Consider the following 20,986-nt stretch of genomic DNA (forward strand, 5'->3'; position numbering starts at 1 on the left):
CTCCCTTCCCAACCACTGTTTCCCTTTCATGTCCCACGACTTTTATAACTGCCATCTGGTTTCTGTACAAACTGTAAATAGCCTTTCGCTCCCTGTATTTTACCCCTGCCACGTTCAGAATTTGGAGGAGAGTATTCCAGTCAACATTGTCAAAAGCTTTCTCTAAGTCTACAAATGCTAGAAACATAGGTTTGCCTTTCCTTAAACTAGCTTCTAAGATAAGTCGTAGGGTCGGTATTGCCTCACGTGTTCCAGTACTTCTACGGAATCCAAACTGATCTTCCCCGAGGTTGGTTTCTAATAGTTTTTCCATTTGTCCGTAAAGAATTCGCGTTAGTCTTTTGCAGCAGTGACTTATTAAACTGATAGTTAGATAATTTTCATATCTGTCTACACCTGCTTTCTGTGGGATTGGAATTATTATATTCTTCTTGAAGTCTAAGGGTATTTCGCCTGTCTCATACATCTTGCTCACCAGATGGTAGAGTTTTGTCAGGACTGGCTCTCCCAAGGCTGTCAGTAGTTCTAATGGAATGTTGTGTACAACCGAGGCCTTGTTTAGACTCAGGTCTTTCAGTGCTCTGTCAAACTCTTCACGCTATCATATCTCCCATTTCATCTTCATCTACATCCTCTCCTATTTCCATGATATTGTCCTCAAATACATCGCCCTTGTATAGACCCTCTATATACTCCTTCCACCTTTCTGCTTTCCCTTCTTTGCTTAGAACTGCATTTCCATCTGAGCTCTTGATATTCGTACAAGTGGTTCTCTTTTCTCCAAAGGTCTCTTTAATTTTCCTGTAGGCTGTATCTATCGTACCCCTAGTGAGATAAGCCTCTACATCCTTACATTTGTCCTCTAGCCATCCCTGCTTAGCCATTTTGCACTTCCTGTCGATCTCATTTTTGAGACGTTTGTATTCCTTTTTGCCTGCTTCATTTACTGCATTTTTATATTTTCTCCTTTCATCAATTAAATTCAATATTTCTTCTGTTACCCAAGGATTTCTAGTAGCCCCCGTCTTTTTACCTACGTGATCCTCCGCTGCCTTCACTACTTCATCCCTCAAAGCTACCCATTCTTCTTCTACTGTATTTCTTTCCCCCATTCTTGTCAATTGTTCCCTTATGCTCTCCCTGAAACTCTGTACAACCTCTGGTTTAGTCAGTTGATCCAGGTCCCATCTCCTTAAATTCCTACCTTTTTGCAGTTTCTTCAGTATTAGTCTACAGTTCATAGCCAATAGATTGTGGTCAGAGTCCACATCTGCCCCTGGAAATGTCTTACAATTTAAAACCTGGTTCCTAAATCTCTGTCTTACCATTATATAATCTATCTGAATCCTGTCAGTATCTCCAGGTTTCTTCCATGTATACAGCCTTCTTTTATGATTCTTGAACCAAGTGTTAGCTATGATTAAGTTGTGCTCTGTGCAAAATTCTACCAGGCGGCTTCCTCTTTCATTTCTTAGCCCCAATCCATATTCACCTACTATGTTTCCTTCTCTCCCTTTTCCTACTACCGAATTCCAGTCACCCATGACTATTAAATTTTCGTCTCCCTTCACTATCTGAATAATTTCTTTGATTTCATCATACATTTCTTCAAATTCTTCGTCATCTGCTGACCTAGTTGGCATATATACGTGTACTATTGTAGGAGGCGTGGGCTTCGTGTCTATCTTGGCCACAATAATGAGTTCACTATGCTGTTCGTAGTAGGTTACCCACACGCCTATTTTTTTATTCATTATTAAACCTACTCCTGCATTACCACTATTTGATTTTGTATTTATAATCCTGTATTCGCCTGACCAAAAGTCTTGTTCCTCCTGCCACCGAACTTCACTAATTCCCACTATATTTAACTTTAACCTATCCATTTCTCTTTTTAAGTTTTCTAACCTACCTGCCCGATTAAGGAGGGATCTGACATTCCACGCTCCGATCCGTAGAACGCCAGTTTTGTTTCTCCTGATGACGACGTCCTCTTGAGTAGTCCCTGCCCGGAGATCCGAATGGGGGACTATTTTACCTCCGGAATATTTTACCCAAGAGGACGCCATCATCATTTAACCATACAGTAAAGCTGCATGCCCTCGGGAAAAATTACGGCCGTAGTTTCCCCTTGCTTTCAGCCGTTCGCAGTACCAGCACAGTAAGGCCGTTTTGGTTAGTGTTACAAGGCCAGACCAGTCAATCATCCAGACTGTTGCCCCTGCAACTACTGAAAAGGCTGCTGCCCCTCTTCAGGAACCACGCGTTTGTCTGGCCTCTCAACAGATACCCCTCCGTTGTGGTTGCACCTACGGTACTGCTATTTGTATCGCTGAGGCACGCAAGCCTCCCCACCAACGGCAAGGTCCATGGTTCACTGGGTTGGGGAGGGGGAGTCTCTAGTGTGCCCGTAGATCGTGTCGCGTCGCTCTTTTCAGTTTTGAGTGAACAGTGAGCACATAAAGATGCGTAGAGAATAGCGTCTCCCGCCGAGTATGAGGGCCTGGTTAGAGATTGCGCCTGTGTCATGTAGCCCAAATAACACAACTATCGAGCAGTTCCTTCTCCATGCCAATTCTCGGCCGCACACTGCAGGGGCAATGAAGACGCTCCTGCAGCGTTTCCGATGAGATGTGTTTGATCACCCACAATACAGTCAATAATTTGCTCCCCTTGAGTCTCATCTCTGCTCACATGAACCGCTGGCTATGAAGACAAAATTTTTCCACAGACAACGAGCTGCAGACCAGTGCAGATAACTGGCCGAAAGCACAGGCGGTTGCTTTCTATGACGAGGATATTGGAAAGTTGATACAACACTACGACAACACTCGAAGTTGGAGCGGCGACTATGTAGAGAAGTAGATCGAAGCTGTACCTAACTGTTGCAAATTAAACGTTTCTGGTTTTCACTGTAGTTTCCATTTCGCGACCGATCGGAACTTACTTTCTGGCCAACCCTCGTACATACATTTATATAGATGTACTTGTATATACTACGCACTCACGCACATTTATATTTTTCAAAGACTGCTGTAAATTTATTTTAGTATTACGTATCTACCCAGTTGATGTCTAACAACTGCGTTGACTCACACACACTTTCGAGGCGTGACCGAGTCGGTAACGACTGTACCAGAAAACATGACATGAGGGTGAAGTGCGTTCTCTAAATGGTGATTAATTATGAGAATAAATTTATAACAGTCTTCAAAAAAGTTATAGAAATGAATGATAAGTTACACAACTCGGCGGTAGCGTTCTCGCTTCCCACGCCCGGGTTCCCGGCTTCGATTCCCGGCGGGGTCAGGGATTTTCTCTGCCTCGTGATGGCTGGGTGTTGTGTGCTGTCCCTAGGTTAGTTAGGTTTAAGTAGTTCTAAGTTCTAGGGGACTTATGACCACAGCAGTTGAGTCCCATAGTGCTCAGAGCCATTTGAACCATTTTTTTTTACACAACTCGCTGTTAGCCCATAAACGCAAGTTGCCATGACCAAAGGAATACAGAAATAACGCGCTCTTTGATCGCAGGGGTATAACAGTGACGTTGCTTTGCGTCCAGTTTTAGTTTGACACAGCACATGTGTTTCCTCACGGTGGAGCTAGAATAAACAAGAATACAATCATTTATTTTGCATTCGACGAAATTTGTATCAATCGTGGACTATAGCATTAAAGTTATTCCAAATATCATTCCTCCCATAGCGGAATACATTTGCAGTTATGTACACTGCGTCAATTAATTTTCATCTTATACCCTTTACAGTTTCACAGAGCTTCGTTAAAGGCCATCTGATTCCGACAATCGGTCATTGCTGCATTACAGCTACTTTAAAGTAGCAAGCTCGTGTACTCACCTTTCGTACTAACAATAAGCCTAATGTCTAATGTGTGTGAAATCTTATGGGACTTAACTGCTGAGGTCATCAGTCCCTACTAACAATAAGCCACAACTAGTCTTACACTCTTCTATGCTTCATTAAGAGAAAACGAGTCGAAGAGTATGATGCGACATCAGCGCATGCGCGTGATCGTGATCCGCTGTCTTGGTACATATCCGCGTGCCACAGTCAGTTTCCAACGTAGCGTCCGCGGCTAACAGACCGCATTCGACGAAGTGGGGCCGGGGCTGTTCCTCAGCTAAGTAACCTTGCTTGACATGGTACCACGGTACTTAAGATTTTTATGTTTGACCGTGCCTTATTCTGGCATGTATTAGTTTATTTTATGCTTCTGAAGAAGGCTAGATTACTCTAGCTGAAACCTGGGTAAAGACCAGTAACATTTTGCAACTGAGGCGGATTTTTGACATATTAATTTATCACAGTTGCTGACAGGGCTGCAACATGTTAAAAATTCTGAGCTTAATAGCTTGTTTGTCCATCTTTAGAACGAAATACATCAATGAGTCTGCGCATTAGGGATCCGACAGTTTGTTGGTAGATTTGTGGAGATAGGCATTAGATGTCTCCGCACAAGTCAAGTAAATCGTACAAATAAATGGCGTATTCGGTGATGGCGCCCGATAGATACCCAAGTGGGTTCCACTGGATTTACACCAGGCGAATTTGGTCGCCGAGATATCAACGTGCGTTCTCTATAATACTCCTCAAACCACTGTAGCACGGTCCTGGCTCCGAGACACGGACAATTAAATTGCTGAAAGGTGACATCGCCGTCGGGGAAGACATCAAGCATTGAAGGGATGTAGGTGGTTCACAGCTGTCAGCATGTCTTCGATTACTACCATAGGTCCTATACAAGCGCAGGATAATCTCCCCCATAGCGTAATATAGCTCCCATCAGTCTGCGTCCGTGGCACGCTGCACGTTTAGAGTCGCAAAAAAATAGCTCTAAGCACTATGGGACTCAACATCTGAGGTCATCAGTCCCCTAGAACTTAGAACTACTTAAACCTAACTAACCTAAGGACATCACACGCACCCATGCCCGAGGCAGGATTTGAACCTGCGACCGTAGCAGTCGCGCGGTTCCGGACTGAAGCGCCTAGAACCGCTCGACCACCGTGGCCGGCTTAGAGCCGCAGTTCACGTCGATGACTTCGTTTGTGGAAATGGCCAGCGACCTAGTGTAGCAAAACTGTTATTCGCCCGATGAACAGACACGTTTCCTTTCATCGACGGTCGAATCAAAAAAAAATGTTCAAATGCGTGTGAAATCTTATGGGACTTAACTGCTAAGGTCATCAGTCCCTAAGCTTACACACTACTTAACCTAAATTAGCCTAAGGGCAAACACACACACCCATGCCCTAGGGAGGACTCGAACCTCCGCCGGGACCAGCCGCACAGTCTATGAGTGCAGCGCCCTGGCCCGCTCGGCTACGGTCGAATCCCTATGGCCCCGTGTTCACTGCAATCGTAATTGACGATATCGCTGGGTTAACATGTGAACACGTAGGGGTAGTCAGCTGCTGAACTCCATGTTCAAACACTTGTGAGTGTACCAGCATTATGCTCCTGCAGAGATGCCACAGATCACTATCTACCCTACTTTACTGAGCAGACAAACCTCCGAAATCCACGTTCTGTGAAAAGTAGTGGACGTGCAACCATTTAGTGCCTATTGGTAGTTTCATTGTCCTTCTACCTCTTTCCGTAGGTGCTCACGACAGTAGCACGTGAACATTCGACCAGCTTCGCCGTTTCCGATCATTATTAGGCTCTGCCTGATAATGATCTTCCCTATGTCAAAGCCGCTTGTCTCAATGGATTTCCCCATTTGCCGCCCATATTTTCGCTAGGGTAATCCCCCCTCCGTGTCTGGTCCGCTTGTATACATTTGTTACCGCGTCACGTGCAACGCAACCAGGTGGCATCCAACGGCATTCGGGAGGACGACGGTTCAAACCCGCGTCCGGCCATCCCGTTTAAGATTTTCCGTGGTTTCCCTAAATCGCTTCAGGCAAATGCCGGGTGGTTTTTATGCAAACCAAATTAATTAGAATATTCTTTTAAACTTTAGACACTGTGCATTACATTATACAAAAATCGGTCAGAATTATTATTTGATTGTATTTTGCGCGTGAGTGCGTGAGAATGATTGAGAGAGTGTATGTGGGACATACGTCAAAATTTAATATTTCATTTTACGTGAAACCTTGTACTAACGAACCGTGGCATAGTTGTGTTACAACCAAGATTCAGGTGACGTACATCGGTGTGTGCTTGCTTTTGTATAAAAGTAGCCAGAATGGAAGTTAGAGGCGGAATAATCTTATTTATCAATTTGAAGAATATTTCGCACTCCGTTTACTTTGATTAAACAAAATACAAGAGTTTAAAGTTTTGCTGACATTAACTACTATCAAATTAGTGACTGGATAAGGCAAGATTTGCCACGAGAATGAACTGGAATGAACGTTCTGATTGGTCATTTAGATCAACAGCCAATCAGAATTAATCTGTTCCCGCGCGAAAAGAGGAGAGTACATCGAGGAGAGTCGCTTGCTAGCTGGTCTACGGCTAACACGATGTCAGATCGCTACTTAAAAATACTCTGTAAGGTGAGGAAATAGTGAGCTAGTTTCGGTTCGAACATATCGTGACTGAAGCGACTGGAATTACGAACATTTTAATGAAAGTTTGGTGTTTCTAAATTAAATAGTTTCAAAGATATCAGCGTCTGAACTTTCTGGTTGTAGTAACAGCTCAGTGTGGCGTGTTTGGTGCTCTGTGCGAAATATTTTGGCGAGCACCTTTTACGAAGAGGACCACTGAAACGATCGAATGTTTAACTCGCGAATACTTGTGGGTATGTGACTTGTAGAATGTGAAAAGTAGTCGGATCGGACTTAATAAAATTCTGGCTGCTTTTCGAGTGAATAGTTGTTATACAGACAGTGAACTTTGATTGATAACATTTTACCATATTAAATACTGACTTGCCGGCCGGTGTGGCCGAGCGGTTCTAGGCGCTTCAGTCTGGAACCGCGCGACCGCTACGGACGCAGGTTCGAATCCTGCCTCGGGCATGGATGTGTGTGTTGTCCTTAGGTCAGTTAGGTTTAAGTAGATCTAAGTTCTGGGGACTGATGACCTCAGATGTTAAGTACAATAGTGCTCAGAGCCAAATACGGACTTGATAGCAATTTCATGTGTTTCAATATGAATAAAAAGCAGATTTAATCCAATTTTAAACACTTTTCTGCAAATAGACTGAAGATCCCGAATGCCCGATTTTTTAATCATGAACTTTCAGGAACTAACTTTCAACTAGAGTTACACGGCCTCTGTGTGGTAGGTATTACGTGGTGGTTTCATCAACGATGCTTTACACTGCCTAGAACGTATCTGCTACCACAGAGTGAAGGGAAATTGGCAAGAATCCTATCGTGGTAGGTGGACTGAACGATAGTGCTAACAAAAACAAAGACGACCGATCCCGCCCCACCGCACCTGCCGCATCTTGGGCATAAAATCAAGTCTTCAGTTTCATAACTACGGAGATTCTAAGTTAGCGATAGGTGTCTGTAAGGTACTACAACCTCAGTGTATACATATGCTTGACAGATTCCTATTTACGGAGTTAGTGGCGGAATGACGTGTAATTTCACATGTCAAACACCGCTGCTTTGCGTTTGCCCTTTTCTTTGCCAGAGGCATTCCCCGTTACTAACGATCATTTTATATAGGACTGATGCGAGCATAATATAATTTCTGAACCGTGATCTGATGTGCATAGTGGGGGATACACTCCTCAGGAAAGCTATATTGTACGTGTATCACAAGGAATCGATGTTTCAAGGAAGTAGTTTTTCATTTTACATTTTATCGCCATAGTTTATCGTAGACAAACCTGCAAGGAGAATGTGTGTCATGCGCTGGAAATATACTCCTTACATTGGGATATTAACAGCGTTGCATTCCATACGACTAATAGGTTGGAAACCGCAGCGATCTAACATTATAGCGTGTTTTAAGTGCAGAACATTTTAGCCTTAGGAGTGCATGTGTTTATTACCAATACCTTCTTGGTAATAACCCGAGACACTAGAACAAGCATTAGAATTGCTAGCGCAGTTGGTTTACGTAAAACGCAGCAAACTCCGTCCGTCTGGAGCTCCATCATGCACAAAAACCACCAGTTTCTTGTTCTTAACCGTCTGTATATCATCACAACAGTTTCATATCTACTGTACATCGATAAGGGGTGCTAACCTCCTCGACATTCGCGATCTGTGCTCTTGGATGGGTGCGGGACAGCAGTTACAGCCTCGGTTCATACTGTTCCTACACGAAACGTGGAATGTAGCGATCTACTTCCTGTCACCTGCAGGGATCGTTGGTCAAAGACAATACGAGGAGATTTTTCGGTCTCTAACTTTATCCTAAGAGTGCGAGAATGCAATGTGATTCCCATTCACATAGAGAAAGATCATAAGTTACGCACTATGATCGAAGTGCTAGAGATATGTAGGTCGCTGTCTGGTATACTTTGGTGTATATGTTCGAGAATTAACAATGAATGAATATACTGCACAGTCATCTACTTACATCCGTGATGGAACTGGCAAAGTAGTGGAGGGGCTGTTTAGTGATGATACAGAAATTGGTGAGCATGCTACTGCATCATTGGTCGGTGTCGAAATTACGCTAAAATTGTTAAAATTGATCGCACTATCAACTATGGTGCTTTTTATTACAGTACATCGACGGTGTCTTTTCCATACCAACAGTCCAGGTACGCTGCTGATTACCACCTAAAGTGATTTACACCGTGTGATGTCTTGTTTCCTGGGAGAGTCAATAGACCAGATGTGTTAATTTCAGTTTAGAAGCTGACACAGACGTCGAAGTTGTGGTGGAAAAATATCTATGGCAGTGTACAAAGTGTGTCACAGTATAAAAAGCGGTGTATCAAACAACGAAACAGCGTCCCTCTCCAGCGACTGATAACATGTGGGAGAACGTTCTCGTACAGTACAGGTGATGAAACTTTACACTGGTCTCTGCAAGCGATGTCGATCACTGGCCACCCGATCCAATGGATAAATACTTGTATGTTTAATAGGATCGCCACATATGCTCGATGCTGGCACATAGACGGTATTCGTTTTCGATATATCGGAAGAGAGAGATGCGGTAAAAATCTAGCAGATGACATTAACGAAGTTTTATAGTTCGTAATTTTTCTCTATTGGATGGTACTGAATAACGATGATAGCATGTTGGGGTGATAAAAGTGAATTGGCCCTGAGGGACGCAGATCTGCTTCAATGTTGAATCTTTCTAATTTTCCCAGCAAGAAACACCACTGTAACTGTTCGTACTATCGTCGTGTTGCAGGAGTATGCTTCATTTAACGCTGGCCTTACACATTGTACACGGGTGGCGGAGCTACGACAACATGTTCCCACTTCCACCGAGTGGTCAAAACACGCTCCTATAGTATTAACTCAGCTCACTCTGTTTCTACACAGGTTGCAGTCGGAAGTGTATATTGCTCTCTTCGATGCCTGGGTAAAATTGCTAAAATTGATCTCGCTATCAACTGCGGCTTTTATTACAGTACATCGCTCCATATCAATGGTGTTTTTCCAATCCCGACTGCCCACTGGCTACGCTGTTGATTACCGCATAATGACTGACTGACACAACTCTGTTGAGAAGGAGGGAATCTTGACGGAAGACTGGATATCTGCTGCTTGTCGCTGTGGAACATGGGATTAATTGTAGAGGTCATCACCTTAATACAGTTGTTTGGAAGCTTTCCTCATTGCTACAGACTCGACCTATTTCCATATGCTGCGATACCCTACACATGTTTTTAATTTAATTTTTTTTTCACCAATAAGATAACAGTACCTCTTTTTATTTGTGCTACCTCATGGATGTTGTGAACAGCACCTTCCGGCTGTGGTCAACACTGGAACAGTAATCATGTACATGACTGCAAAATGAAGGAACAATGCTTTTCGAAACGGAGCACCGAGACATCCGCTACCCTTTCGATGGGAAGATGAGATTAACTGTACAGGTAATCCCCGTCAAATAGTTGCTGGAAGAGCTTTACAATACCGCAAACTATTCCAGTTTCCGTATGTTGCGATGTCTTCCACATTTTTGTCAATGAGAAACATTGCGTCTGTGTTTTATGTCTACCTGCCTGTGGTGTGGTAGCTATATAGTTTATGCCAAGTGATGTTCAGTTTTCTGTGAGAGCCAGAGGACCGAAACATGTTAATGTCGGTTTAGCAGCAGCTGACACGGGTCTCTAAGTCATGGTAGTAAAAACAAAGTGTATGTCGGTGTACCTGATTGGGTGTGTTACAACCGGAAAAACAATGTATTAAACTGCTTATGAAGGAGCAGTACAGGAACCCTCTCGTGTGATTGATAGTCTGTTGGATATGGTCATCCTACAGTACAAGGGATGAAACTTTACACTGGTCTGTGGAAGCGACTTTGATCACGAACCACATGCTCCAATAAACCAATACCTGTATATTTAATAGGATCGCCACACATGTTTGGGTGATTGACATGAATGCACCCTGAGAGAATCAAATCTCCTTCGGACTACCTGTATGTAGTTTGGAGATGTGTTGCAAAATCTTCGTCCTTCCTCCATGCCATGTATGATGAGTAGTCTTCCTAATTTTCCCACCAAGGAATACCACCATAACTGCTCGTACTATCTCTTTTACTACCTCGTGTTACAGGGGAAAGCTTCGTTTGGCGCTGGCCTTACACACTGTACATGGTTGGCGGAGCTATGACACCATGTTCCCATTTCCACTGAGTGGTCAAAACGCGCTCCTGTTGCATTAACTCAGCTCGTTCTGTTTCCCCACAAGATGCAGAAAGTCTTAGATATAGCGTATTCTGACTTCCGTACAGTTCAGACTTATTAAGACGATCACATGGACTAAGCTGCAGGGAGGGCGGGATAGAGAATTAGGAGCAGGAACAAGATGCAGAGGGACTGATATCAATGACCTGCCACCTGGTGGGTGGAAGAGATGGCTAGGGCGCCGCGGAATAATTGTTGACAAGCGTTTCTTTTTTTTCGTTTTGGCGATATCTCTTAACGAAATTTCAATCTCTCACAACATACACAGGGCGAGACAGGCTCTCACGATTTGTTTCGTAAACGCTAGTAACATATAGCTCGCTCTATTCGTCCACGAGACTGAGAGGGCCATAGACACGGGTTCACAGGTAGATGCCGTGTTTCTTGACTTCCGCAAGGCGTTTGATACAGTTCCCCACAGTCGTTTAATGAACAAAGTAAGAGCATATGGACTATCAGACCAATTGTCTGATTGGATTGAAGAGTTCCTAGATAACAGAACGCAGCATGTCATTCTCAATGGAGAGAAGTCTTCCGAAGTAAGAGTGATTTCAGGTGAGCCACAAGGGAGTTTCGTAGGACCGTTGCTATTCAAAATATACATAAATGACCTTGTGGATGACATCGGAAGTTCACTGAGGCTTTTTGCGGATGATGTTGTGGTATATCGAGAGGTTGTAACGATGGAAAATTGTACTGAAATGCAGGAGGATCTGCAGCGAATTGATGCATGGTGCAGGGAATAGCAATTGAATCTCAATGTAGACAAATGTAATGTGCTGCGAATACTTAGAAAGAAAGTTCCCTTATCATTTATCTACAATATAGCAGGTCAGCAACTGAAAGCAGTTAATTCCATAAATTATCTGGGAGTAGGCATTAGGAGTGATTTAAAATGGAATGATCATATAAAGTTGATCGTCGGTAAAGCAGATGCTAGACTGAGATTCATTGGAAGAATCCTAAGGAAATCCAATCCGAAAACAAAGGAAGTAGGTTACAGTACGCTTGTTCGCCCACTGCTTGAATACTGCTCAGCAGTGTGGGATCCTTACCAGATAGGGTTGATAGAAGAGATAGAGAAGATCCAACGGAGAGCAGCGCGCTTCGTTGCAGGATCATTTAGTAATCGCGAAAGCGTTACGGAGATGATAGATAAACTCCAGTGGAAGACTCTGCAGGAGAGACGCTCAGTAGCTCGGTACGGGCTTTTGTTGAAGTTTCGAGAACATACCTTCACCGAAGAGTCAAGCAGTATATTGCTCCCTCCTACGTATATCTCGCGAAGAGACCATGAGGATAAAATCAGAGAGATTAGAGCCCACACAGAAGCATACCTACAATCCTTCTTTCCACGAACAATACGAGACTGGAATAGAAGGGTGAACCGATAGAGGTACTCAAGGTACCCTCCGCCACACAGCGTCAGGTGGCTTGCGGAGTATGGATGTAGAAGTAGATATAGCATCGCACTTGTAACAGGAGCCCTGTCATAGTGTACAAAACAGCTACGTTCCCTTGAATTATAGCTCCATGTTGTCAAACGTAAAATGAATGTGTTTTCTTCCGACATGTGTGCCAATGGCGTGAAAGATTGTCTGAAATGTTTGTAATACACACGTGCATAACAGTTTATTTACAGACACTAAACGACAGAGACGTGACAGATTGTCAGTTTATTTACAGACACTAAACGACAGAGACGTGACTATTTGTGATCGGTGGCGGTACACTTCCCTGGGCGTCACAAACTAATGAGATGCAACTGCAGTCGGACGTAAAAACTATACCGATTTTGCTCATAAAACTAAAAGAAAATGGACTTCACCTATTTTCATGTCAAGAGGACATTTATTATGGTCGTAAATGTGTTTTGCATTTTTTAAATAGATGCTTGATTATGGATGTGTTGACATCAAATACATTTTTTCTCCGTCACCGAACAGCCGGCTGCTGTGGGCGAGGGGCGATGGGGCATGTCTGCTGTGTTGGTCGCCGGACACAACCGCTCTTTGTGCGGCTATCCTTTTATCTCCTATCGTTTAGCTGACTATACACACTACTGTGTTGGCATAGGGGCGTCGCCTTAAGGCGGCAGCCAGATGGTGGAAAGCGAGTGCTGATCTTGACCATTCTCCGAATGTCCTAAGGGGCGCCACATCAAAGGCATGCCACATATCGCGAGGACCTGTTGGGGTCTGCAGCCGTACGCAGGTCGGCAGAAAGACAGCATAAGTCACAACTTGTGAAATAGCCACCTACAGTGTCCTCCGGATGGGCTGAATTATGCCACTTAATTTCCCTTTTGTGTTGTTTAGGACCGTCGCCTTAAGGCGGTGGCCAGATGGTGGAAGGCCAAGTGCGGCCAGCAACCGCAGAGGGTGGCAGTAAAGGGCGGACAGCGGCCTGGCTGCGCCGCGAGGCGGTCGGCGGAGCAGCTGGCCGTTTGAAGGAGCATGTGTCCCCCCCATAGGTGAATGGACGGAGAGAGAGGTGGAGGGAGGGGGGAAGGGGGCTCGATTTTCGGCAGTTTGTGGATGCCTATTGAGGCATTCAACTACTGCCTCCTCTGCAGTCTTTTAGGACAACGATTTTACCCAGTAAATGTGCTGCATTATGACCCATTCATTACGAGTACTGGTCTTTTCATGACTATTTCGAAGTGTAGATAGAACTGTGACGCATTTTTTTTTTCATCAGCTGTGGTAGCATATATTGGCTTCGATCACCTTGCCTGCAGAATGGTTTTTGGGCAGGCATCTGTAGCGAACTCTGACATCAAACAGCAATAGATACTGTATACTTACAGATAATACACTTTTTTAACTCCTCTCTGTCCAACACCAGCATCTCGTCAGTTGAACGTATTTCCCACCAAAAAGAATAAAATAGTACCTTACACGCCAGCCTTTTTCCCACAAGCCTGTAGGTATAGGGTAGAGTTTGAGTGTGTCAGTCGCTAGTTTCCAGGATAACACCAGTTGTATGGTATTGTCAGTTATTGCGCTGTTTTGCGCTTTTATGCCGTCTTTGTGTAGCGCTATGCATATACACTACTGGCCATTAAAATTGCTTCACCAAGAAGAAATGCAGATGATAAACGGGTATTCATTGGATAAATATATTACACTAGAACTCACATGTGATTACATTTTCACGCAATTTGTGTGCATAGATCCTGAGAAATCAGTACCCAGAACAACCACCTCTGGCGGTTATAACGGCCTTGATACGCCTGGGCATTGAGTCAAACAGAGCTTGGATGGCGTGTACAAGTACAGCTGCCCATGCAGCTTCAACACGATGCCACTGTTCATCAAGAGTAGTGACTGGCGTATTGTGACGAGCCAGTTGCTCGCCCACCATTGACCAGACGTTTTCAATGGGTGAGAGATCTGGAGAATGTGCTGGCCAGGGCAGCAGTCGAACATTTTCTGTATCCAGACAGGCCCGTACAGGACCTGCAATATGCGGTCGTGCATTATCCTGCTGAAATGTAGGGATTTGCAGGGATCGAATGAAGGGTAGAGCCACGGGTCGTAACACATCTGAAATGTAACGTCCACTGTTCAGAGTGTCGTCAATGCGAACAAGAGGTGAACGAGACGTGTAACCAATGGCACTCCATACCATCACGCCGGGTGATACACCTGTATGGCGATGACGAATACACGCTTCCAATGTGCGTTCACTGCGATGTCGCCAAACACGGATGCGACCATCGTGATGCTGTAAACAGAACCTGGATTCATCCGAAAAAAAACCGTTTTGCCATTCGTGCACCCAGGTTCGTCGTTGAGTACACCATCGCGGGCGCCCCTGTCTGTGATGCAGCGTCAAGGGTAACCGCAGCCATGGTCTCCGAGCTGATAGTCCATGCTGCTGGAAACGTCGTCGAACTGTTCGTGCAGATGGTTGTTATCTTGCAAACGTCCCCATCTGTTGCCTCAGGGATCGAAACGTGGCTGCACGATCCGTTACAGCCATGCGGATAAGATGCATGTCATCTCGACTTCTAGTGATACGAGGCCGTTGGGATCCAGCACGGCGTTCCGTATTACCCTCCTGAACCCACCGATTCCATATTCTGCTAACAGTCATTGGATCTCGACCAACGCGAACAGCAATGTCGCGATACGATAAACCGCAATCGCGATAGGTTACAATCCAACCTTTACCAAAGTCGGAAACGTGATGGTACGCATTTCTCCTCCTTACACGAGGCATCACAACAATGTTTCACCAGGCAAGCCGGTCAACTGCTGTTTGTGTATGAGAAATCGGTTGGAAACTTTCCTCATGTCAGCACGTTGTAGGTGTCGCCATCGGTGCCAACCTTGTGTGAATGCTCTGAAAAGCTAATCATTTGCATATCACAGCATCTTCTTCCTCTCGGTTAAATTTCGCGTCTGTAGCACGTCATCTTCGTGGTGTAGCAATTTTAATGGCCAGTAGTGTAGTAATGCAATTAGGACAGATCTTTGTGATTAATTGCACGACTGCTACGGTCACAGGTTCGAATCCTGTCTCGGGCATGGATGTGTGTGATGTCCTTAGGTTAGTTAGGTTTAAGTAGTTCTAATTTCTTGGAGACTAATGACCACAGATGTTAAGTCCCATAGTGCTCAGAGCCATTTGAACCATTTTTTTTGTGATTAATTACGTAATTCAAAAAATGGTACAAATGGCTCTGAGCACTATGGGACTTAACATCTGTGGTCATCAGTCCCCTAGAACTTAGAACTACTTAAACCTAACTAACCTAAGGACATCACACACGTCCATGCCCGAGGCAGGATTCGAACCTGCGACTGTAGCGGTCACGCGGTTCCAGACTGAAGCGCCTAGAACCGCTCGGCCACTCCGGCCGGCATTCACGAATCATGGAAGTGTTAATTAGCATAACATGTATTATTGGACAACTGAAAATCCATGTTGGCTGGGGCAAGTTGCATTCCAAAAACCGTGGCCGGTGAATGTATGGTGTGGGATTCTGGACAGAATTATAGGCCCCTATTTCATCGAAGGAAATCTTAATGGTAGGAAGTACACCACACTTCTGCTATTGGAAGAAATACCTTTAGGAACAGGGAACAGAATGTGATATCAACACGATGGGTGTCAGGCACATTTTTCGCTGATGGCTAGAAATGAGTTTCAGAGACAGTCCCCAAATAGTTGGACTCGGAGGAGATGTGTCGTGGCCGTCTCGTTCACCAGACTTGACGCCTCTGAATTTTTTCATGTGGAGATTCGTAAAAGACATTGTTTATAAAGACGTCCCAACTACACCTTAAGATATGCGAGAGAGAATTGTCAGAGCATGTGCTTCGATAAGTGCCGATGTGATAAGGAATAGCACTCAGTCCATGACAAGAATATTGCACCACTGCATGGACACCAATGGTCATCACTTCGAACACCTTCTGTAAATGGACGTTGATGTCACCTTTGTGACCTTCGTTGACCTTCAAAGACCGTACTGTAACACATCATTGGATTCGCCTCGATAGCCGTATCAGAAAATAAGTACCAAACTATAGAAGACCATTTAAAAAAACAAAGTTGGCCTTCATATCTTTGATGCGACCCCAACTAGCAACAAAAAGCCGACATCGTATTATGGCCCCTGTTGTTCCATGCAACTTCTGTCCCACAAACTTTTCAGCTCCTATCATACTTTCGGAGTTATTCTTAGTGGCAATAGTTTGAAAAAATGGTCAAATGTGTGTGAAATCTTATGGGACTTAACTGCTAATGTCATCAGTCCCTAAGCTTACACACTACTTAACCTAAATTATCCTAAGGACAAACACACACAGCCGTGCCTGAGGGAGGACTCGAACCTCCGCCGGGATCAGCTGCATAGTCCATGACTGCAGCGCCTCAGACCGCTCGACTAATCCCGCGCGGCTGCAATAGTTAATCTTGAGCGTTGTACTTAATTTTTTTTTCGTTATTCATATGTTGCAGAGGCACCACAGCCGCCACCAGCACGACAACAGCTGGCTGTGGCATGGATGCCTAGAGCGGTGGTTGCGGGGGCCGGACTGAAACATGCGCCTGAGCAGTATGCAATGTCATGCAAAGTGTCACTGGCGGCTGCACGAGAGGTGGCAGCATCAGCTGCGGCCGCTGCAGTGCCTGAGCGCCTGCCACTGCACCATCGTATACCCCCGGGCGTGCATGGTTCATCGGAAGAAGAAGAATAAGAAGGACAGCATTGATCTCTCATCACCGGCCGGAGTTGCCGAGCGGTTTTAGGCGCTACAGTCTGGAACCGCGCGACCGCTACGGTCGTAGGTTTGAATCCTGCCTTGGGCATGGATGTGTGTGATGTCCTTAGGTTAGTTAGGTTTAGGTAGTTCTAAGTTCTAGGGGACTGATGACCTCAGAAGTTATGTCCCATAGTGCTCAGAGCCATTTGAACCATTTTTTGATCTCTCATCCCCCCCCCCCCCCCCCCAGCATATAGCAGCAGCAGCATTGCCAGACATCATCGTCGCAACCAGGGTGTTCTCACTGGTCCTCATTGCTGCCACCTCATCCTACTCCATCTCCTACTGGTCGCACTCGCTGGCAATGGAAGCTATGTGTACCTCGGCACATACCTCTGTGCACCTCGCCAACTCCATCGTCGATGGGATGGACATCATCATCATCCTGTAGTAGTAGTAGTAGTAGTGGTAATAGAGAGATCCTGTGGCTAGCGGCAGTTCCATCTCCTGTCCTTTTAGTGAGGGACATCAGGTCAGTGACACTATACCACAGTCAGAATAATCGGTGATTCCACACGCCTTTAAGGAGCGAATCTCGTTCACGACGATCAAGAATCTGGCAGGAAAGTATCACGACCCTGTTGGTTTTCTAGTGTCGAGCCTTCCTGTCATGGAAAAGGAGCTCCTCAAAGTAGTCAATGATCCACAGCATCCTGCCATTAAATGCAGTGCGGTGCTCTGCGTCGAACTCTCACACCCCCCAAAGTTGATTCTTCATTATCTTTTTGGGGCAAATGGCATGATAACGAGGAGCACGGCAATGGCTGAGTGGTTTCATAAATCCACCTTGAGTGCTACATTGGCCCAGTTTTCCGAGATGGGATGATAATGATGATGTTTGGTTTGTGGGGCGCTCAACTGCGCGGTTATCAGCGCCCGTACAAATTCCAAACCTTTACTCAGTCCAACCTCGTCACTTCCATGAATGATGATGAAATGATGAGGACAACACAAACACCCAGTCATCTCGAGGCAGGTGAAAATCCCTGACCCCGCCGGGAATCGAACCCGGGACCGCGTGCTCAGGAAGCTGCGGACGCGAGGTGGGAGTCAGAGGGTCAGCTAAAGCACTCAGCCGAATACTACATGTCTATGTCTATGATCCAGTAAATGGAGGGTCTAGCTGTATCAAGCTCCCTAAACATATAGCTAATAAGCAGGCATGCATTAATGTCGAAAAAAGAAAGGCTCAGGCTTGTTTTACATGATCTATTCTGGCTTGCGAGAGAAATGACAATTACAGGGATCATCCTGAGCGTCCCGGTACATACTATGTAGGTGCTAATATTTGTCGGTGTTATGACTCATTATCGAGTTCCCCGTCAAGATCCAGGACATACCTAAATTTGAAGCACAGAATACCGGAATATCGGTTCACGTTTATGGCCAGAAGAACTGCAAGTCAGATGAGGTGGACAAGCATATTGTTGTTGGCCCATTTCTCAAAATTTTCTGGTGATGTCAGTTACATGAAAACATGCTGCTCTTCTCTGAAGGTGATAATTATCACTATGTTTGGATAAGAGACATGTCCCGACTCCTTTCCACCCAAATGAGCAAACATGCACATAAAAAGCATATTTGCTTAAGGCGCCTCAATACCTTTTCCTTATACAAGTTATTAGCGGCACATCTAGTAGATTGCTCTTCCAAGGATCCGATACGTTTTATTGTGCCTACTGAAGAAGAAAAATTCATAAAGTTTAAAAATGCTCACAACCAGGGGCGATGCCCGTTTGTAGTGTACGCTGACTTTGAATGCCTCCTCGCTCCTGTGACCCGCCGTGAAGGTGACCCACGACACCACACACCACCTTTACCGAAAAACACATGCTATATGCGGCAGTGTACCAAATTGTGTCGTCCCATGATTCGAGTCTTAACTGCTACAAATCTTACGTCAGGTATAATCCTGCGGTTTGATTCCTCACAGAACTCGAAAAACTTTCATGACCAAATCTAAGGAGAGTGAAGATTTGTACAATAACGCAGTTGACTGTTATATTTGTGGGCTGCCGTTAGACAGAAAAGCAGAAACTCCTCTTAGGGACCACTGTCATCTTACAGCGAAGTTCCGTGGTGCAGCTCACAATAAGTGCAATTTGAAGTACCCGCTACCAAGGCACATACCCGTTTTCTTCCATAATTTAAGCAGGTATGACTCTCACTTTGTAACTGAGCACTTGGCTGATTTCAGTTGGAAGAAAAATCAGGTCAGTGTCCTACCTGAGAGTGTCGAGAAATGTATTTCATTCTCCAAACGAATGACGCCAAGAATTACGCTGCGCTTCCTTGATACGCTACGTTTTATGCAGGCACCACTCCAGAAACTCGTTGAAACTCTACCTCAGGTGGGGGACATGCATATCGCTCGAGCTGCATTTTATGACAAGGAAAAGTTTCAACTTCTGACTAGGAAGGGGATTTTCACATACGAGTTTATGGATAGTATGGCGAAACTCAACGAAACCAGGCTACCCGGCATAACTGCATTCTCCAGCAACCTTACAGGTGATGCCATAACAGGTGCAGAGTTGTGAGCATGCCGTGAATGTCTGGCGGGAATTCAACATCCCCTCTTTAGGAGAGTGTGCATGGCTTTACATGGACACAGATGTGCACTTGCTTGTGGACGTTTTTGAGAAATTCCGGCGTCTATGCATGACTACATATTCTCTGGATCCCGCCTTTTATTACCCAGCACCTGGGTTGTCTTGGGACGCAATGCTCAGGAAAACGAAGTGCAGTATCGAATTACTAACCAATGCTGACATGCTTCTTTTCTTTGAGCGAGGGACTTTGCCAGTGTGTCCTTAGGCACGTCAAGATGCATAACCCACGCACATCCCTTGATTCAAGTTAAATAATGCACTTGGATGTAAATAACTTATACTGACACACCACGCAGCAATCACTGCCGATTGGTGAGTTTTGATGCGTGCCCAAAGACGAATGCAACGGATTGGGTGGAAAAATCGTGAGCGGTATGGCAGCTGATTCCGATGCAGGATGTGTGGTGGAGGCAGAACTCGCATACCCTATTAGTTTGCATGGTGTGCACGCTAATTTGCCATTGTGTCCAGAGCAACAGATTACGCAAGGAGGCTCCACCCCAAAACTGATGACAACGATGGGGAATAAGAGCAGGTATGTTGTTCATTATCGTAAGCTCCAGCAGTATCTCAGATAGGGGATGGAGCTGGTTAGAATCACCTGGGCTATCTCCTTCAAGCAGTCCCCCTTGTTGAAGGAGTATATTGATTTGAATACAAGACAGAGGGCTTCCACGGCGTGTGACTTTGAGAAAAAATTTAAAAAATTAATGAATAATTCAGTTTTCGGTAAACCAATGGAGAATTTCATTAGAACCGAATGGGATTGGCATTATGGCATAAGACAACGCATTGCCAGACCAAATTTTAAGCAGATCACCATATTCAATAAAAACTTTGTTGCTGTGGAAATGGTGAAGACTGCAATAGAGTTTACGAAACCTGTCTATGTGGGGATGAGAGTACTAGACCTATCCAGACTCCAGATCTACCGTTTTCATTATGAGCTTGCGAAAACTAATTTCGCAGATCCTAAATTACTTTATATGGCTACAGATAGCTTCATCTATGGACGAAGAACTGAGATCCATATGGAGTAAAGAGGTACCATGGTAATGAATTCAAAACGTCTTAATACATGGTCAATAATCCTGATGGTATTGTTCCACAGAATAAGAAGGTTATTGGCCTTATGAAGGATGAGGCAAATGGGTTGCAATTGTGCAGTTTGTAGGTCTGCGATCAAAAATGTATGCATGTCGTACAATGGAAGGTACCACCCAGAGCCGAGCTATGGGTGTGCATCATATGGCATTGAGAGTCCTCCCTATCAAAGATTATT

Source organism: Schistocerca serialis, chromosome 3, assembly GCF_023864345.2.
Source record: "Schistocerca serialis cubense isolate TAMUIC-IGC-003099 chromosome 3, iqSchSeri2.2, whole genome shotgun sequence".
NCBI lineage: Eukaryota > Metazoa > Arthropoda > Insecta > Orthoptera > Acrididae > Schistocerca > Schistocerca serialis.